This window comes from Lathamus discolor, chromosome 2 (genome assembly GCF_037157495.1).
Source record: "Lathamus discolor isolate bLatDis1 chromosome 2, bLatDis1.hap1, whole genome shotgun sequence".
NCBI classification, from domain to species: domain Eukaryota; kingdom Metazoa; phylum Chordata; class Aves; order Psittaciformes; family Psittacidae; genus Lathamus; species Lathamus discolor.
The window spans coordinates 76255077-76272444 of NC_088885.1; the positions used below are offsets into that span (position 1 = coordinate 76255077).

Consider the following 17368-nt stretch of genomic DNA (forward strand, 5'->3'; position numbering starts at 1 on the left):
TAAACTATAGGAACAGAATGTCAGTTACAAGGCACAGCAATTTATTAAGAGCACCTTTTGCAGCAACATTTTTGCAGAATAAAGGACTTAAATCTTGGACATTAATGAGGCAAAGAAGCAAATAGTGTGCTGTCAAAAGAAACATATGCCACTTTCTCCTGAAGTGCATGATTAGTGTTTCACAAATTCAGAGTAATAACCATATTGATTCACTCAGTTCTGTTTCACTCCTTATTCATTAAAAGGAGAATAGAGGAGACTTGAAAAAAGTTTCACTTGCTTTCCTTCTTTTTTCTTTTTCCCCCAGCCTTCTTTAGTGAGCCATATTTCTCACCAGAAAATGGAAAATGTCTGTTGCCATTTACAACTCACTAATTTCTAGATTTTTTATAGATGTTCTGTTTACTTTCCCATTGATTTGTCAAATGCTATTAATTTCTTCTCTTTTTTTTTTTTTTTTAACTCACTACAGAGAGGAAAGAAAAATTTGCAGACTTCTACCCTGGATGGGCAACTTGTAACATATGCACAGACAAAATCATAGCTTTTAGATCCTAATAGTTTATTCTGTAATTATATTATCTTGTAGAGATGTCTGTGTGCTAGTATCATAATGCTTATTAGGTACACTTGTGCTTTAGAATGGATGATAGTAACAAAATTACTCTTTCATGCAGTTTTGATTTTCTTGCTCTCTTCTCCATTATAATTAAGGACTACAAATGATTAGAAAAGCACTTCTTTTCCTGTACTGTGGCATTTCACGACACGGACTCAAGTTGATGCAGAGACGCAAATCTTCATTTATTATAACCAAGCCCTTTTTATCCCCTTGTTTGGTACTTTCCCAGCCTGCACATACATACAATGTTCAATCTCATTGGCCACTGTGAAACTCTCCAGGTAAGCAGTCCAATCACAATGTTGCAGACCCTCTCACAACTCCCACATCCTCTGGCGTACAACTGAGATTCCCGCCACAACTACATCCTGGCCCATCCTCCCGAGGCTTGCTTGTTTACCTTTCCTGTCCTTCAACCTTCCAACTCATCGCCCCACGGCTTGTCAAAACACCAAGGCCTCAGAGCTTATCCCCAAACTCTTTTTCATGCTGATCTTATTGCCTTCGCTCCCCATACCATACTAAAAATTTTCAGGAAAATACATACGTTACTTTAAAGTAAACTTTTTCCTAAACCCCATAATATTTCTTTTTTTCTTTTTTTTACTTGAAGTATTGCACACTCCCCTCCATGTGCAGGTTGTTTGTCTAACTTTAGCTCCTGGAAGATATCACTTTCCTGCCTCATTTTTCTTTGTCTACGGTATAAGTATATTTACAGGCATTGCCTGTCCTACAGACAACTGCAGGGAGATGAGAAAGGAAAGTGCAGTTTCAGAGAGGCACGATAATATTTTGAAAGTAAGAGATTTGGATTTTCAGGATTCATTTCAAGTTCAGGATGAAAGATATCTGGGTTTTCTGTGAAAAGCAGCTTTCTACAGGAAAAGCCATACTACTTTATACATACCATCTGTGTGGATGAAACAGATTATTTGGACAAAAGCATAGGGATCCCTTGGGCCAGCCAACATTGTACTTACTTAAGAGCCTTCAGATAATGCCTGAATTAAGCCACAAGATTTATTTCACCAGAGTCTTGCTGATATGCCTCCTTCTAGGTTTGGTCTTATTTTAAAAACATAAACTGATGAAAAGGAACTAGCACCTCATATTTTGCATTAATCGATCAGCAAGTTGGCTGAATTCTTTTTCTGATGGTTTTACTACTGTAAGAAAGAGGTCCTCCATCACTATGCAAAAATAAATGAGGCCAACATCTTCAGACACACATTCAAATATTTACTTCATCTTCATATTATCTGTTGGAATCCATTGCCACCTACATACGAAAGTGTCACAGATACATTTTTTGCACAATTTAATAATTTTCCTTCTAGAGTTGGCTTGGAAAGGAACTGTTTAAAGAGAGTTCAAAAATATGACTGTAGAAAAAACAAAAAAACCCTAAAAACATAAATGCTTCCTGTTGCATGCGCAGTGAAAGAGTATGCTGTCAGGCAGAAGTTGCCCATGCATTTTCAAAACCATGTATTCCACACATGCAGGTTTTATAGACTTTGCTTTTTAAAACTTCATTCGTTAGCTAGCTCTGCTTAATTTCCATTAATTTTAGCAGGAAATGAGTATACATACCTAAAGATGAAATGTTTGTCTTTAATGACTATCTAAAATTAAAACCATTAAAATTTACTTAAATGTAACCATCAGCCTTTACTTTTAGTAAATTTGCTCTCAGTCATTTCTTTTAAAATAAATTTTATGTTATAATTAAAACATGACTTTCTGAACTTCACATTTATTTTTTAAATTATTCTTTCCTTGAAAAAAGCATATGAAAATCCAACAACTCTTCAGCAAGACATATGCTTTCAGATTATGAATACCAATTTTAATTTTAAACATGACTAACACGGATTTAAAGCAACTGTGGAAAAGGACCTAGAAATATTAAGTGCCAGATTTTTGATGCCTAGATTACAAAATCTTTGAGTTCTAGTTTGGCAATTATAAGTTTATAAGCTAAATGGTTGTATAGATTATCAGCAGTGGAAATTACATGTTATGTCATCAGCAGTGCAACTAATTATCTCTGCATTTGAAATATAATTTTGGATCTTAACATTGCTTTTGGAATTTGTCAAAACTTCAAGAGACCAGACTAGAATGTCCCAGAAGATTTACACCATTTTCGTCTGTAAAGTTAACTTTCATGACATTTACATCTCTTCTCTCAGCCAGTATATTTACCAGCCTAGAGGCCTGACAGCACAGTCAGGAGTCCACCTGGTCCTAAACTGGTGTGTTGGGTGCTACACAGCCCTTTCTTTACACATCCAAGCAAAACACCAAGCAGACAGATGCCTTGAATTCCCCTGAGGACAAGAACACAGTAAAGTTAGCAGCTGGTCTCACAGTAGAGAAAGAATAAGGGAAACAGGCATAAAAAGAAGCATATGCTTTTCTCACATCACTGTCATCATTTGAAAGTGGGATGAAGCCTCTCTTTCATTCACTTCCCATGTAAGGCCTTTTCTTCATGGCTTAGGAGATCCTGCTATCCTTACAACTGGAATAATGCATCAGTAGCATACCTGCATGTGTGAAAGACATGCAAAATAACATCAAGAAGCTTTCTTCCCTCTGAATTCATTTGTATAGAAGGAGCTTGGAGAGTTAAGAGAAAAGCACTTAGCTCAAAACACTCCTCAGATCAGACATCATTCTTGAGGCACAAAGCTAGCATCCCATTTAACACATTGGAGGGAGGCTGGGAAAAAGACAGGAAAAAAGCTTTTAAAGTATCTACTTACTTTCAATTTCCTCAGAAAATGAGAAGACAAGGACCACAATAAAGCCTGTCACAACAATTTTGAAAGCTGTAAAAGCTACATTTTCCTTTTAAACAACTCCTTTGAGCACTCCATGTTCTCAACAAGGGTAATCAAAAGATAAAGCTTTTACAGCTTCTAAAATGCTTGTCCCTGTTCCCTCTTTACATAGATCAAGGATAGCAAGGAGGTAATTACTAACTCCCTAGAAAAAAACAGCCTACCAAGAGCTTGAAAATTAGTGGGTATGCCGTTTTTCTTTCTTTACCCCATTCCTTAATTTGCTAAAACAAATGGACTGAAGAGGGCTTTTGAAGGCATTGGCTCTTCACCTTTGTCAAAGTTATTTTACAGAAGTTAATTTTTCCCCTTCATCTTGCTTTTTAGATTACTTACCTGCAATGCCCTATCAGGACCTAAAATTGACCTACTTGACCACAGGAGAATCATCCTTGCTTAGATATTTTTTCTAGGTCTGCAAAACTTATTGTAGTTGCACCTACATTGTCTTTTCACTAGGCACCAAGGAGTGGACTGCTTTAGGCCTGCAGTGGTTCAGGCTTCTGCATTACCAAATCTTCATTTTTTCCTCTAACAAGGTCAAACAGTATCCATTCTGCAAACTGGCTGCTCTTCCTCCTAACCCAGTGCCCATCTACAAGCTTCTCCATCTGGGAAACATGGTCTCACCAGCTCTGTAACACCCACAGCACCCATCTATTTCTCTCATTATATCACAGTCCCACCACTCTCTGCAGGCCATGCCAAATGCTTGATCTAAGTTACTGCACAAATCCTGGCCATTCCTCCTTCTGTTTCTCTTGCTGACAGGGAGGTTATAACACCATGAATGGGTTCCCTTTTAGGACAGAGACAGTACACAGGCAAGGTTTCTTCCTCAGCTCTTCATTTGTTAAACTGTCTCCCTTGGAAGGTGTCACAACACTTGCAAAACCATCACTTGTTGCATTTACCACCTTGTGTAAGCAATGCCTACACAAATGGATGCAGTCAGACATAATAGACCATACTATTTTCTTTGTCTTAACTGACAACCCTACAGAAACCTTCCTGGTTTGTTTTTTTTTTTTTTTAATCTAATCTGGGACTTATCTGCTGCTGCTTAAGAATAATTGAGTATTCAAAGCCTGTTTGCAGAAAAACAGCTTCTGCCTTGAAATTTACAAACTGCAATGCAGACAAAATTGAAATCTTTAGCAAATCATATGAGTGACACACATACAGTTTCAGTTATGATTCATGCCTACAGATCAAGCCTATATGAAATGTCTTGCTGTATTGCCTTTTACGCTAGTATCCAGAAAACTGTGCCGTTAACAGCAGATTGCAAAAAACAGACGATAGAAAGGCTCTTTTCATTACTTAAATATGATCCTCAAGCTTTGATGAGATAATCAAAGCTCTTCACATAACTATGTCCTTGATAAAAACCAGATGAGTCATTTTTGAACTGGTACTGGAGATGCTATTTCCATAATTCATAAAAGGGGAGCTCTTATTTCTGCACCACAGCCATCTGCTTCAAAGCCAAACCAAACAATAAAAAGCATTAAGTGAAAGTCTGAAATATGGAAAACAAAAGGAAGGATACTACAATTATTGCTGCCCATAACATAAAACTCAGTCACTACCCAGAAGCTGTCAAAAAAAGAAACTTCTGGAGAATGCTGAACATTTCTTAATATTTTTCTGCTGAAGTCAAGTATTCATCCCATCTGAGCGATAGATCAGTCCTGTGTAGTTTTGACTATTTACCTCATCTGGAAATTAAATAGCTTTGTTACAATAACTGGGAAATTTTCCAGAAACAGAATAAAAGTTTTCAAACGGGACGGAATGGGAGGAGGAGAAGAAGAGAAAAATCTAGGAAAAAAATCAAAGAAAGATCCATACCCAAGTAATCAAAGAGTAAAGTAGAAATTTGGTTGGCTAAGTGATCAATAAAAGGCGAGATACAAAACAGGGTGCAGATTTGAGTAATAGAAGACCAGTGTATACAGAAGAAATAAAGAAAAAACTAACCTTTTTTAAATGCAGAAGGATTACATCTAGGGCTAAATGCACGTTGGACATTTCAAAGCAACAGTGGATTAGTAATAACAAGAAGGGACTACGAATGTATTAAATCAAATAATTACGGTTTGTAGACTAGGAACTACAAGCAGTACTGGCTTCAACAGGTAAGCCTTACACCCCAAGGGGTTTTTCTATCTTTTATTCATTTTGTGTGTTTCTCCAAATGGAAAGAAGCTATCCAGACTCCTTACTGGTGGCAGCAGAGGATGGTGCACTTAGGTACACTCCTTCCCCATGAATCATTATTATTCCCAGAATGTTCCTGGGGAGCAACCTGACTCGCCACAAAATCAGCTCCCTAGCTGATGCTATGGATCATGCAGGGAAGTGAAAATACTACAGAGCTGCTCTCTTATTGATGCACTTAACTATTGATTCACACATTTCTGGAGTTTTAAATTATAGAAATCAGTAACTGGCCTATACTTGAGTTAGATGTGACAGAGGCAGCAGGTCTTCATAAAGACCATTGGAAAATGACACTGGTAACACAGTAATTTGGAAAACTAGTATTGCTTACAAACAGGATGCCCACTGGATGTCAGTATTCATCATTTTTTTCTTTGGTGTATGAATTATCTCAATTCAATCAGCGCATACCTACCATAAGAAGCTGAAAATAACAAGGCAAAGCCACCAATCACACATTTACAGAAGTGAGATAGAAAGAAAAAAATGTTCTTTATAATAATGTGGACTTAGCAGCAACACCAGACAGAGATACATGAAACAACTAATAAATAAAACATTTGTGCAAGGAAAAACTGCACATTTTCCTATGGTGCTCATAGTAGTCAGACTTTTAGGAAAAGGTATACATCTTAAGTAAATCACTTATGCCCCTATGTTCCATAAGTAAAATAATTTCACACTTTTCCCCCTAATTGTTGGGATGATAAAGCTGTACTTCCAATTATAATTTTCTTAAAAAGTAAATCCCCAGGAATATTGTGAAACATCTTTTATGCTTAGAGAGAAAACACAATGTGTGCTGTACCCAGAAATATTCTCCATTCAATCCCAGTAATTTATGCAGTTAAACAACTTTCCTAATACAGCAACAGCCATAACGCTTTTGCTTAAAATACTCTTTGAAATGCAGTTGAAACTAAACAAGTCAGGCAATCTATAGGCTTCACAGAATAATGAGTCTTCCAAGCTGTGTAAGGCAGCAATTAGTTTGAATAATGAAAAGATGATGGTGTAAAGAAAAACTACTATTCTGATGTTTAGATAAACATATTTTTACATTTTTACTACTTTTTTTAACAAAGTGTTTTAAAACCAAGTTTTAATAAATTTTCTTTATTATTTTGTTTGCTTTTGCTTTTCCATACCAAACTGAAAAAAAAACAATGGATGAATTTTCCTCACCTAATTTTTCTTCCTGAAAAACTAAAATAATTTTTTTATTTTAAATATCATGATTGAAATTTAGAAGACTTTACCTTGAATTAATATATTTTTTCTTATTCTGGGGATGATATTAGAATAAACATGCAAGAAAAATTATAACAGAAGTCAGAATGAAAAGTAATAAAATTTGTTTCATAAACTTCTGTTTTGAAATACTAACTAAAATTGTTTGTTTCAGTTATGTTATGGTTAAAATAATTTTGTGACAATCATGCTCAATTTGTAAAGAAAAAGTAATTTAAAAATAAGCTTGTCTTTTATTACTCATTTTTTAAAAGCTCAAGTTAATTTTTGTCCCCCTACATGAAAAAATGGTTGCAATAATTTCTCATGTGTTTTATCTTTGGTCAACAGTTCTAGTGTTTTCATTAGTTTTCCTCACTGACAAAGACTCAAAGTGCATGAAGGTATCTCTGCAACGTTGTTTACAGAAAACATATCCAATTAATACTACAACACAGAATCATAGAATGGTTTTGTTTGGAAGGGACCTTAAAGATCATCTAGTGCCAACCACCTGCCATGGACAGGGACACCTCCCACCAGACCAGGTTGCTCAAAGCCCCGTCTAACTTAGCCTTGAACAGTCAGGGATGCGGCAGCCACAACTTCTCCGGGCAACTTGTTCCAGTGCCTCACCATTCTCATAGTAAAGAACTTTTTCTTAATATCTAATCTAAATGTACCCTTTTTCAGTTTAAAGCCATTCACCCTTGTCCTATTATTACATGGGCTTCTAAAAAGTCCCTCACCAGCTTTCTTGTAGGACCCCTTTAGGTACTGGAAGGTGTACATTTTCATACACTGTTTAAAAAGTAGTTTATATGTTTTAAGCTGGCACTACTTTTCTAAGTAATATTGACTCCAAAGAGCACTCGAGATTTCATTTTGCAAGTATAACTGTAGTTTTCTCTGAGTATTCATTTTTAAAAGGATATTGCCTCTGAAAATTTATTGAGCCCAGAGTCCTTCAGGGACTTTTATTTTTATTGAGTGACAAAATTAAATCAAAAGTTATTTCTTGCAGCCCAAAGCAAAGATGGCTTCTTTACTTTTCTTAATTACCCTGTTTAATAATTCAAGACAAAGTGAAGTGCTTAGCTAGGGATTGTCACAGAACTGCAGTGCCTCCAGAAGAGACTGCAAGCTGATTTACCCTGGGTTTGCCTCTGCTTTGTTCCCTGTTTTTATTCCTCAGCTATACCTCTAGGTAGACTGAAGGAGCAACGTCTCAAGCAAGAGAGCCTAATGTAAGAAACAATGTAGCAGCCAAGAAAAAAAAAGTAAAGTCAATAGAGAAAGAGAACAGGAAATCAAGATCATAATGGGTTGCTGTTTTCTAGCTCCTTTTTGATCTCTGTTAAAACCTTTGAGATGCATTTAAAACCATGATTAGGATCAATCGGGACTTAGGAAAAAAAAACCAAACAAAAACAAAATCTTTTAAAGCCTAAAGTTTTTCCCTCCATTTTTGGAGGATGCCAGTTCTTGGAGAAAGGGTTCTTGGAACTGAAACTTGCTGGAAAAGCTTCTCAGATCTAGGCTTGCATTTCTCTTAAAGACAAGAGACAAAAGCACAGCAGCTCACTGATGAAGGCATTCCTTATGTCTGGGGAACCTGTTAGAAATACAGGTGCTCTGCAGGCACATTTGTATGTCCAGTGTTGCTGGATAAGCTGTTTTTCCTAAGAGCAGGCGTGTCTGCTGGAGGAGAGGAGACATCAGCATAGATTTCTGGGTATATGCCAAACACAACTTGATTTAGCTTTTCATATACATCCCTACAGAGTTTATAAAAAAAGTTGATTCCTTTCCTCATAGATCTGTACCAATGAACAATTCCAAGAGGTTTCTGCTCCAAGAAAAAATAAAATCAATTCAAACCCTAACAACAAGATGAGGAAAACAGCCTCAGAGGCAGAAGCTGGTCTACTGAAATTTAAAGTGTCTGGAGCAGTTGTTTCAACTCTGACATGCAAAACCATACAGCACCACCTTGTGAGCATCTCCTAAAAATACTCTTAAAGAGACAGATATAGTTGGGAGCACACTGATCAGACCTAGGGCACAAGTAGCAAAATGAGCAAGGACTCTGAAGCTTGGATTCAAAACACAGAATGTGTATACAATCAGCTTAAAAAAGTTCAGTTAAAAAAAAAAAACAGATGGTATTCTAAAATAACTCAGGAATTAATGAAGACCAAAAAAATCACTTCTATGTATATTGAATAAGCAAACAAATACTGTGTTACCGAAGTCCTGCACCATACGGCTTACCAGCAGTTCTTCTCAATAATAACTGTCTCTTCAAAACTGCTGTATTTCTGACCTCATGGGGTTTTGCACTGTTTCTTTATAGTCTGTCTGACAGAGGAGGTATTTGCAATGTTTTTTACAAGGGCAAAGCACTTGAACACTCCTTATTTCCCCAGAAATAATATGTATCATATAGCCTAGAATGACATTTGCCTCCCCCCATGTGCCTCTGTCTGTATCTTGCAAATGACTACCATACACAGTTTATTCCTTAAGTAACTGTCCTCCAGCATCCCATTTTCCTTTTAGCAAAACCTATGGTTTTGTCTCCTTTGACCCTTTGTCCGAGTACTTGTACTATTTCTCATCTTCCATAAACTACTAAGTTTTCATAGTCACACCAAATCCTTTACTGAACTCCGCATGAATCACACTGTCTCAATTAATTTGCCTGGATAATTTGGTTTTTTGAAACAGCGGAAAGATAAACAGGCTCCTCCCGATCGTGAACTCATGCTCCTTTTCACTCTGTTCTCTGTGCCTTTAAAATAAAATTATAGACATAAGGGTAATTAATCTTTGTGTTCCACTGAGGTCAGACTAAAATGCCAGCAGATACCCAGAAAGTGTATCAACAATATTGTCTCCTGAATGCAGGTCACCTCGGAGCAAGGGATGTATTTAGATGCGCTAGGGTCTAGAGGGTGCTGTTGCACTGAGCATCTGACTGCAGTTTTCTACAGCTTTGAAATCAGGCTTTGTCCGTGTTTTTTACTGGGTCCTATAGCTGAAACTCAGGATATTTACTGTCATTTGTTAAAAAATCCAAATGCTATTAGAGAAGTATAACTCACTTTCAGTCTTGTAAAAGGGAAGATGAGCTGATGGCAGCTTCATGGTCTTAATAGCAATCCAATTTCTCTTTTATAAGTCAGAAAGTAAAACATTCATTTCACTGTCTGATAGCAGCTGTACGTTTTAAGCATCGTGGGAATTATAAGATCAAATTTTGTTGTAACAGCCTAGCATGGAGACTTTTTGTTGGTCTCATTTTTTATAATCATGAAGCGTAAAGAACAAAGTTTGGCATTTTCTGCTTCTCTTACAAAAGCCAATATTATTAATGCTAACCTCAAAGCAGGAAAAGGTGGCAGGGAAAAGTAGTCAGGTTCATAGATGGATGACCAGAAGGAAGGAAACAACTAAAAAATATTCTTCAATACATATTTTGCCCTAAATTTTCAAGAAGCAAGTTACTATTTTCATGCTGTCTTGCTCAGGTTTTTAATATAAAATCACAGAATCATAGAATGGTTAGAGTTGGAAAGGACCTGAAGATCATCTAGTTCCAACCTCCCTACCATGCCCAGGGATGCCTCACCCTAGACGGTGTCAACCAAGACTCTGTCCAACCTGGCCTTGAACACTGCCAGGGATGGAGCATTCACAACTTCCTTGGGCAACCTGTACCAGTGCCTCACCACCTCCACAGTTTATTTCTTCTAGAAATATATATGTATACATAAATATATACCCCACAGATATACTGCTTCTATATCAGTATGCAAGTGAAGAGGTACGAATGCAGCCAATTGTCTTCTGCTAGCAAAAAGCTTTCTTCTGTTTCTTTCTACCAGTTGTGGGTAGAAGATGGCTTGTAAAGCAGAAGAAATAAATACTGTGTAAATCCAAGCACCTGTGCAATATATAGAAGACCCAGGTCTTGGAAGCTCTTTTTTCTGAAAGGAGATAAGAGAGGGGAGGAATAGGTTCCCCTTTCTTCTCCACCTCTCTGCCCAAATAAGATGGTTGTGAAGAAGCATTTGAAATACACAGCTGGTATATCTTAGAGACTAAAACTAGGTAGCAAGTTAAAAACTCATTTGAAAATATATCTTACTCTCCTCTCCCTCTCTAATAATTCTTCATCTAGCTTTATGACAACCAGCTTAGAACAGCTGCTATCTGTACATTAAACTGATGAGACTGAAAATCTACCCCTCATACTATTAATGGATATACATTTGTTTTTATTGAAGAACAAAAGATTCTGTCTCATATATGAACATTTTCTTGTGATTTTTTTTTTCTTGTGTTCTGTTGTTATGTTCTTAGAAGGCGTCCACATCCCCTGAGTCACGAAAGCTTAGGCTGCTTTTACGTGATGTTTTACAAATTTTAGCTTATCATATTTAGATACTGAAGATTTTCAGGACATACATGAATTCAAAAGAGAAAGGCGAAGACTCTGCACTGCAGTACTCACAGCTCTTCTCTTTTGAGCCCGTAGTGCAGCAATGAGGGACTGAGAACATTCTGGCTGCATAAATTGTCACATAAGTGTGCTATGCTGAGTTGCTCTGTTGGTAGAGACTTTTGCCATGAAGACATGATAGCATTTGTAGGTTGTTTTCTTAAGAAATGGTAGATGAATGCTAGAAGACAAACAGAACAAAAACATTTTTTTAAGTGGCAGTTTCATATTCTTCTCAGTACCAGTCTAGATACATAGGAATAAAAGAGCCCTGTCTGACTGATGGTAAGAAATATGAAGTATGTGAATCTACTACAGTAGTCATTGAGAAACTTTAACAACCATTGTTTTCACATTTTTATGAAAGCGAACATGATAACAGCTTGCTTACCAGCTGCCTAATTTGGTCTGAAAAGAACAGAGAAGATTCTTTTTTCGCACACTTTTCAGTAGGCTCATACTTCAAGCACAGAACATTTTAAGTTCGTTTATTTGTATCCCCTATTCAATGTGGTAATTTAGATAAGAAGTTTTGTGGAACATGAACTTTGCCTGTTTGAGTGTCCAGCCTCTTTCATCACGCATACCTTGATGATGACAGAAATCCTTTGCAGACTATGCTGTACAAAAACAAGTCGATACAAGAGATTCAGTTCACTGGATTCGGGACTCATCACAGTCATAATATAAACACAGTGCTTAAATCAGTACAAATGCAATGTCTAAACTTAAAAAACAAATATTTTAACATGTTAAAAAAAATATTATTCCAACAACATGCTCAGCTTGGTAAAGAAAATGAAAAGGCAACTCTAGGTTCAGCACTGAAGTCAGAAAGACAATTTCCATTATGACTTTTTGAAGTATACATTTTGATGTCTGGTTGCTGGGAATAGGGGAAGGTGAAAGATGACTCAGCTCTAGAGAACTAGTTTATTGTAAGTTTATATGGGGACAGCTGAAATGATGAGCTGCAAGATCAAAAAATTGAGGGTTTGTCCATCATGGTAAAGGACCAGTTTTCAGCATAATGGAAGAACACAAATGGCTGTACAGACAACTCAGTTTGTTACTAAGGAGCCATGCACTGTTCAACATATTAAGACTAGCATTTATGAGCTTTTTGGGATGCTTTAATTGCAATAAGCTGACTTACTAGCACCTATGCATTCTCATCTAAAACAAATCAGAAACAAAGGTCAGGCTAACATAAGGTGCTCTGAAGTTCAGCTGAAGGCTTCTAATCATGACAGAGCTATGTTACCCTGCAGTTCTTCCTTTGGCAGAACAATAAGTTCCATTGATAAACATCTCTTTTCACTGATGCAGAACTTCACCACAGACAGTTCTCCAAGAGCAAGTCAATCCAACCGGTACATTTTTCCAGAGCTCAGCCTGACCCATGCTGGTGACTCTGTCTCTATGGTGCGATAGGCCTGCTTCATTCAAGTTGTGACAACAGCCAGCCTTGCTTAACATTCTCTTCCTGTTCCAAGAAGTCTTCCCAGATTGTCAACATACCCCTAACCTTTCAGCTGATCACTGTCTTTTGACCTTGGCTTTGGTGAATAACCAGGTTTGCACTGATGTGTCTGACATCCTATTTTGTTTGAAGTGCTGGACCTTGCCAGCACTTCGACTTTCCATTGAATTTATTTAGCACATTTTGATCGATCTAGCGGCATTTCACAGTCTACAATAATATCACAGCTCCCCAGAACTTGTATCTGTGATACAAGCAGTTTCCTTTCATGGTTTTAACGCCTTCTACTTTATTTCAGTATGTTTTTACATATTTGTACCAGCTATAGGTGTAGAATGAAATCAAAGCATGCATATATCTATGACCTGTGATAAAATATTTGAAGCTACTAATAGAGACACCTATAAAGAAGGAATGCCAAAAGGCATCACGCATGTGGAATTTCCTTTCTCCCTGACTCCCACACTCTGGGGAGGAGTATAAGGAGATAAGGAAAAATATTGTGGATTTCAGTGTTCGTGAGACACCACAAACATAGGATACCTGGAACAATGTCTATAGAGAGTTTTGCTATGGTATTACATTGCTATGGTAACAAAACAGATATAGACCTAATTTGAAGCACATTTATTTGTTCTGAGAAAACTTTCCCATATTCTGCTTGTCTTCCTAGCTCCCTGAAATTTATTATATAGTGCATCTGACCAAACAGAATTACACTAACTCAAAGAAACCTTTCAATATTAGTGTATGAAATTGAAATGGGAGATAGGATTTAATCACTAGACTTCAAGAATGAGGTACAAAATGAAATGATGACAAGTACAGGAGGATACACACTGCACTTCAGAGGATGCCCATCTAGCACACAAAACAATTGCTACAAGGCTGAAACTAAAACATTTGCTACTGTAAAAGACAAGTATTTCCAACAATGAAGGCAGATAAACACGAGAACAGATTATGACAAGGGCCTTATCATTACTCAAAATCTTTTTATTCGAACCGAATACCTTTGTAAGGCATAGGCTGTAGTCCAGTGTCAAGGTAGTCATCTTAAAACTGAAATTTTATGCTGGCTCTACTGGAGTAGGAGACTCAATAGGAGACAGGTAGGAGTCAAGTAAGCTGTCTGATTTTCTGAAACGTTTCATATTTTACCAACCATAACAGAAAAGGACTTGCAATGCCTGCTTAGAAGTAGTAGACTGTATCCTCCAGCCTTACTAACCTGAACAGTAGAAGGAAGAGTTTGAGACCAGTGTCCTACCAAAATGGAAGGCAGCATATTTTATTATTAAAAAAAAAAACAAAAACAAAACAACAAAAAAACCCTCAAAAAGACCTCCAAACCCACCAGACCCCCTAAAAATCCCCCCCCCCCCCAACTACCTTTCTCTGAGAAAGCATCACTGTGAGCTGAATAGATTGCTTCCCAGTGTAGATGGCTATGTCTGCTGCTCCCTCTCCCAACACCTGCAGTTCGCTTGACAGAGCATATATATTCCATACAGAAGTAATCCCAGGAATGTTCTTAGCCTAAGGATGGCATGTGAATTTTTGCAGCTGTAAAATGAGATACTTTTGTTTCCCCTCATTTAAGGGCAGCTCAAAGGTACCCAGAAATAATCCTCAGTGTTAAGCATCTTCCAGTAGCTCTAAGCATTCTTTAACTGTATATGCCTTATCTGAACAGGCAAGCCAAGTAAACATAATTCCCCAGATTAAACCCTTCAGTGATTTTTATTCTGGGTGCAGAAGCTGGTTTGGATAAAAGAAAGAAGAGAAATACCAAAGGACAAAAAATAAAACAAGTAAAGAACAGGAAGGCAAGGATAAGAGGAGAGAAGAGCAGACAACCTATGCATAGAAAAAAGATAGTCCAGACTTCAAAACCGATATCTCCAGCTACAAACACCAGTTTAAATGAGGATAGCTCTATCATCCAAAACTCCTCATCTTCCTTCCTAGCAATTCTGTGTGGGAAGAGACAGTTTGTTAGGGAGGGGAGGGAGTAGTGTGCTGGTGGTGTCCTGATACAACCTTCTTGAGCAACTCCTCATGAGCCTGGGTTACCATACAACTGATGGCAGTAACCCAGGCAGGTCTCTGCCTGTGGGAAGGAGCAAATTTGTGGGAGCTTCTGCAGGCATGGTCACAGTGTCACCCTGGGACTACCTGCTTGTCTCAGCCCAGGCTCCTCTGGCACCAGGAACAGTGGGATCCCTGGCTAGCTGCTGCCACTCTTTCTGATTGCTTCCCTCAAAGCCTCTCTACCCAGGTTTCTCTGGGGCTTGTGGTTTACAGTCCCAGTGGTCAGTATGACAGCCTGGGGAGAGTAGATTCAAGCAAAGGCAGCAGCAGTAGGTAATTTGTCGTGCAGAGAAAGAGAGCAGGACAGTCAAAGCAGATATCAACTCCCACTTCCAGAACACCTATCTCTACTTTGCCCACTTTGCACAAGATGCTTCTGCTGTTTGGAGCAGCCGTGGCAACCTTCATATCTTTTCTGGATAGCTGCAACAACAGCAACTGTCTGTGCAGGTCTGGAGAAGGGCCTACGCTACACATGAAGTTCCTCAAGACAACTAGAAAATAGTTTTCTGAGAAAAGGCAGAATTTTCTAATATTTTCCTAGAATTTCTTATCAGTTTACTTACCCCTGCTGATTCTCCACAGAGTTATGGGATATCATCTCCATCTTTCTTCTACAGAGAATCAAAGCTGTGTCGACACATTGACACTCTCTCTTTATAACTTTGTCAGCCAGTCTTAGAAGCACTAGATCACCTGTTTTTGCTAGCTCATCAGATGCAGCCATCTGCAGTTTGCAAGATCAGACCTGCTAAGAAGGAAGAGGAAGCGACGAGAAATATAATGAACCTCATGGTGCATTTAAATGGTCTCTCTCACCGCATTTGTATCAGGGTAGCCTCTACTGCCGTTTTTCCATCTAGTACTGAAGTAGCAATACATAGAATGGCCTCAGCTACCAACCAGCAAGAAGTACCCCTTTTTGCTATTGCCTGATAATTTTTAAACAGTCTAAATCTGTTAAATACGTAACTAGGCTGTCACTGCCACACACTTGCAGAGCAAGCTGTAATCACTTGAGTTGCAGGGAGTTCTGCAGGTTGACTGCCTCCACCCCATTCTTGGGTTGCACTTGCTTCTTCCTATAAGATTCAGAGCAAACAAAGCCCTGCAAAGATTGTTGATGAGAGAACAGAAAGCTTTTACTAAATTGTACATTCTTTGGGGCTGTCTGGTTCTTTACTGCAAACAGCTCATTTGGAGAAAAGTCAGCCCCTGCCTCCTATCCCCCAAGAAGAGTGCCTAAGAAAACCCAAAAATATCAAATGGCAGCCTGCAGTGTTTCTGCTGCAAACAGAGTTTACTTTCTTATATGCATTACTACAGTGTGTGCTAGAATGAGTAACTAGAATTCTCAGAAAAGCATCCTTCACATCATCTTGTCTTCCAGTCTGCCCCTTTCTTAGAAATAATGCTGATAAATCCCATCTAATTCATTCCAGTTACATTTTTAAGTGTCCACACCCAAAAAAAGCTTTTTTTTTTTTTTTTTTTTTTTATGCTATATTAGCTGGTAAACTAGAGAAATTATCTTGTCACCCTAGGAATTTAACTTCCTGCCTGCAAGAAAACCCCTACTAGTATGCACAAACAAGCAGAAAGTGAGCTTGGCATATGTGAGGCTGTTTAGTTCACCAGTAGTGATCTCAGAAGACATTGAAGACATGTCAGCTGGCCACTCTCATTATAGTCATCAGAAAGGCAGGTACTGTGTGTACTCAGTAGGAAACATACAGCAGCACGCAGATAGTTATGGAAATGAAACACTCTGCCAAAGGCTTCAGCTTGCTGTCAGCTCTGTCAAGACAAAGCATAAGCATAATTAGATTTTAGGTCACAGCCTAGATAGCTCTCAAGCTACTCCTTCTCATGCAGAAGGGGCATCTGATTGTAACCATGTCAGCACCCAGCAGGGTGTGAAGTGCAGCACTGCATTTTATGGACCAAGTAGAGCAAGGGATGGATATGCCTTTCACGTATGGCACTGAATGCTCACAACATCTTTCTTATGTGATGGAGAATTATCTTCAACAGAATTAACTTCCATGGTTTATGAAGTTAAATCTGCCAATGTTTATTAGCAAGCTTTTTATGGAGCTTCAAAGTCTCTGGTAAGCTCAGAGAAACAGGGGGCATGTACTTTCCTCAGTCACAGATCATTCCTCCCTGCAGACCTTGCTTCACAACTGGATTGCCCCTCCAGGTCGCCACCAGGGTGCAGGCTGCTTCCCTTAGGTGCGCTTCAGCTCAGGATGTGGCTTGCTTATTCTTCAGCTTGTCACAGGAGATACAGCCCAGTGGGAAGACAGCTGTATTGCCAGCTTGTCTCTGAAAAGGTGTTTGCTCTTGAGCAG

The 17368-nt window shown here is 38.2% G+C and overlaps 1 long non-coding RNA gene across 1 annotated transcript in view; it reads right to left on the bottom strand.

Annotated features, from left to right (window-relative positions):
- LOC136009267 (uncharacterized) overlaps positions 1 to 15742 on the bottom strand; it is a 30370-nt gene extending 14628 nt beyond the window's left edge. Inside the window, exons 1-3 of the long non-coding RNA XR_010610449.1 lie at positions 15581 to 15742; positions 12025 to 12057; positions 11450 to 11618 (exon numbers count right to left, since the gene is read on the bottom strand). This is a non-coding gene — a long non-coding RNA (uncharacterized LOC136009267). The remainder of the gene's footprint in view (positions 1 to 11449; positions 11619 to 12024; positions 12058 to 15580) is intronic.
- Between the last annotated feature and the right edge of the window lie 1626 nt (positions 15743 to 17368).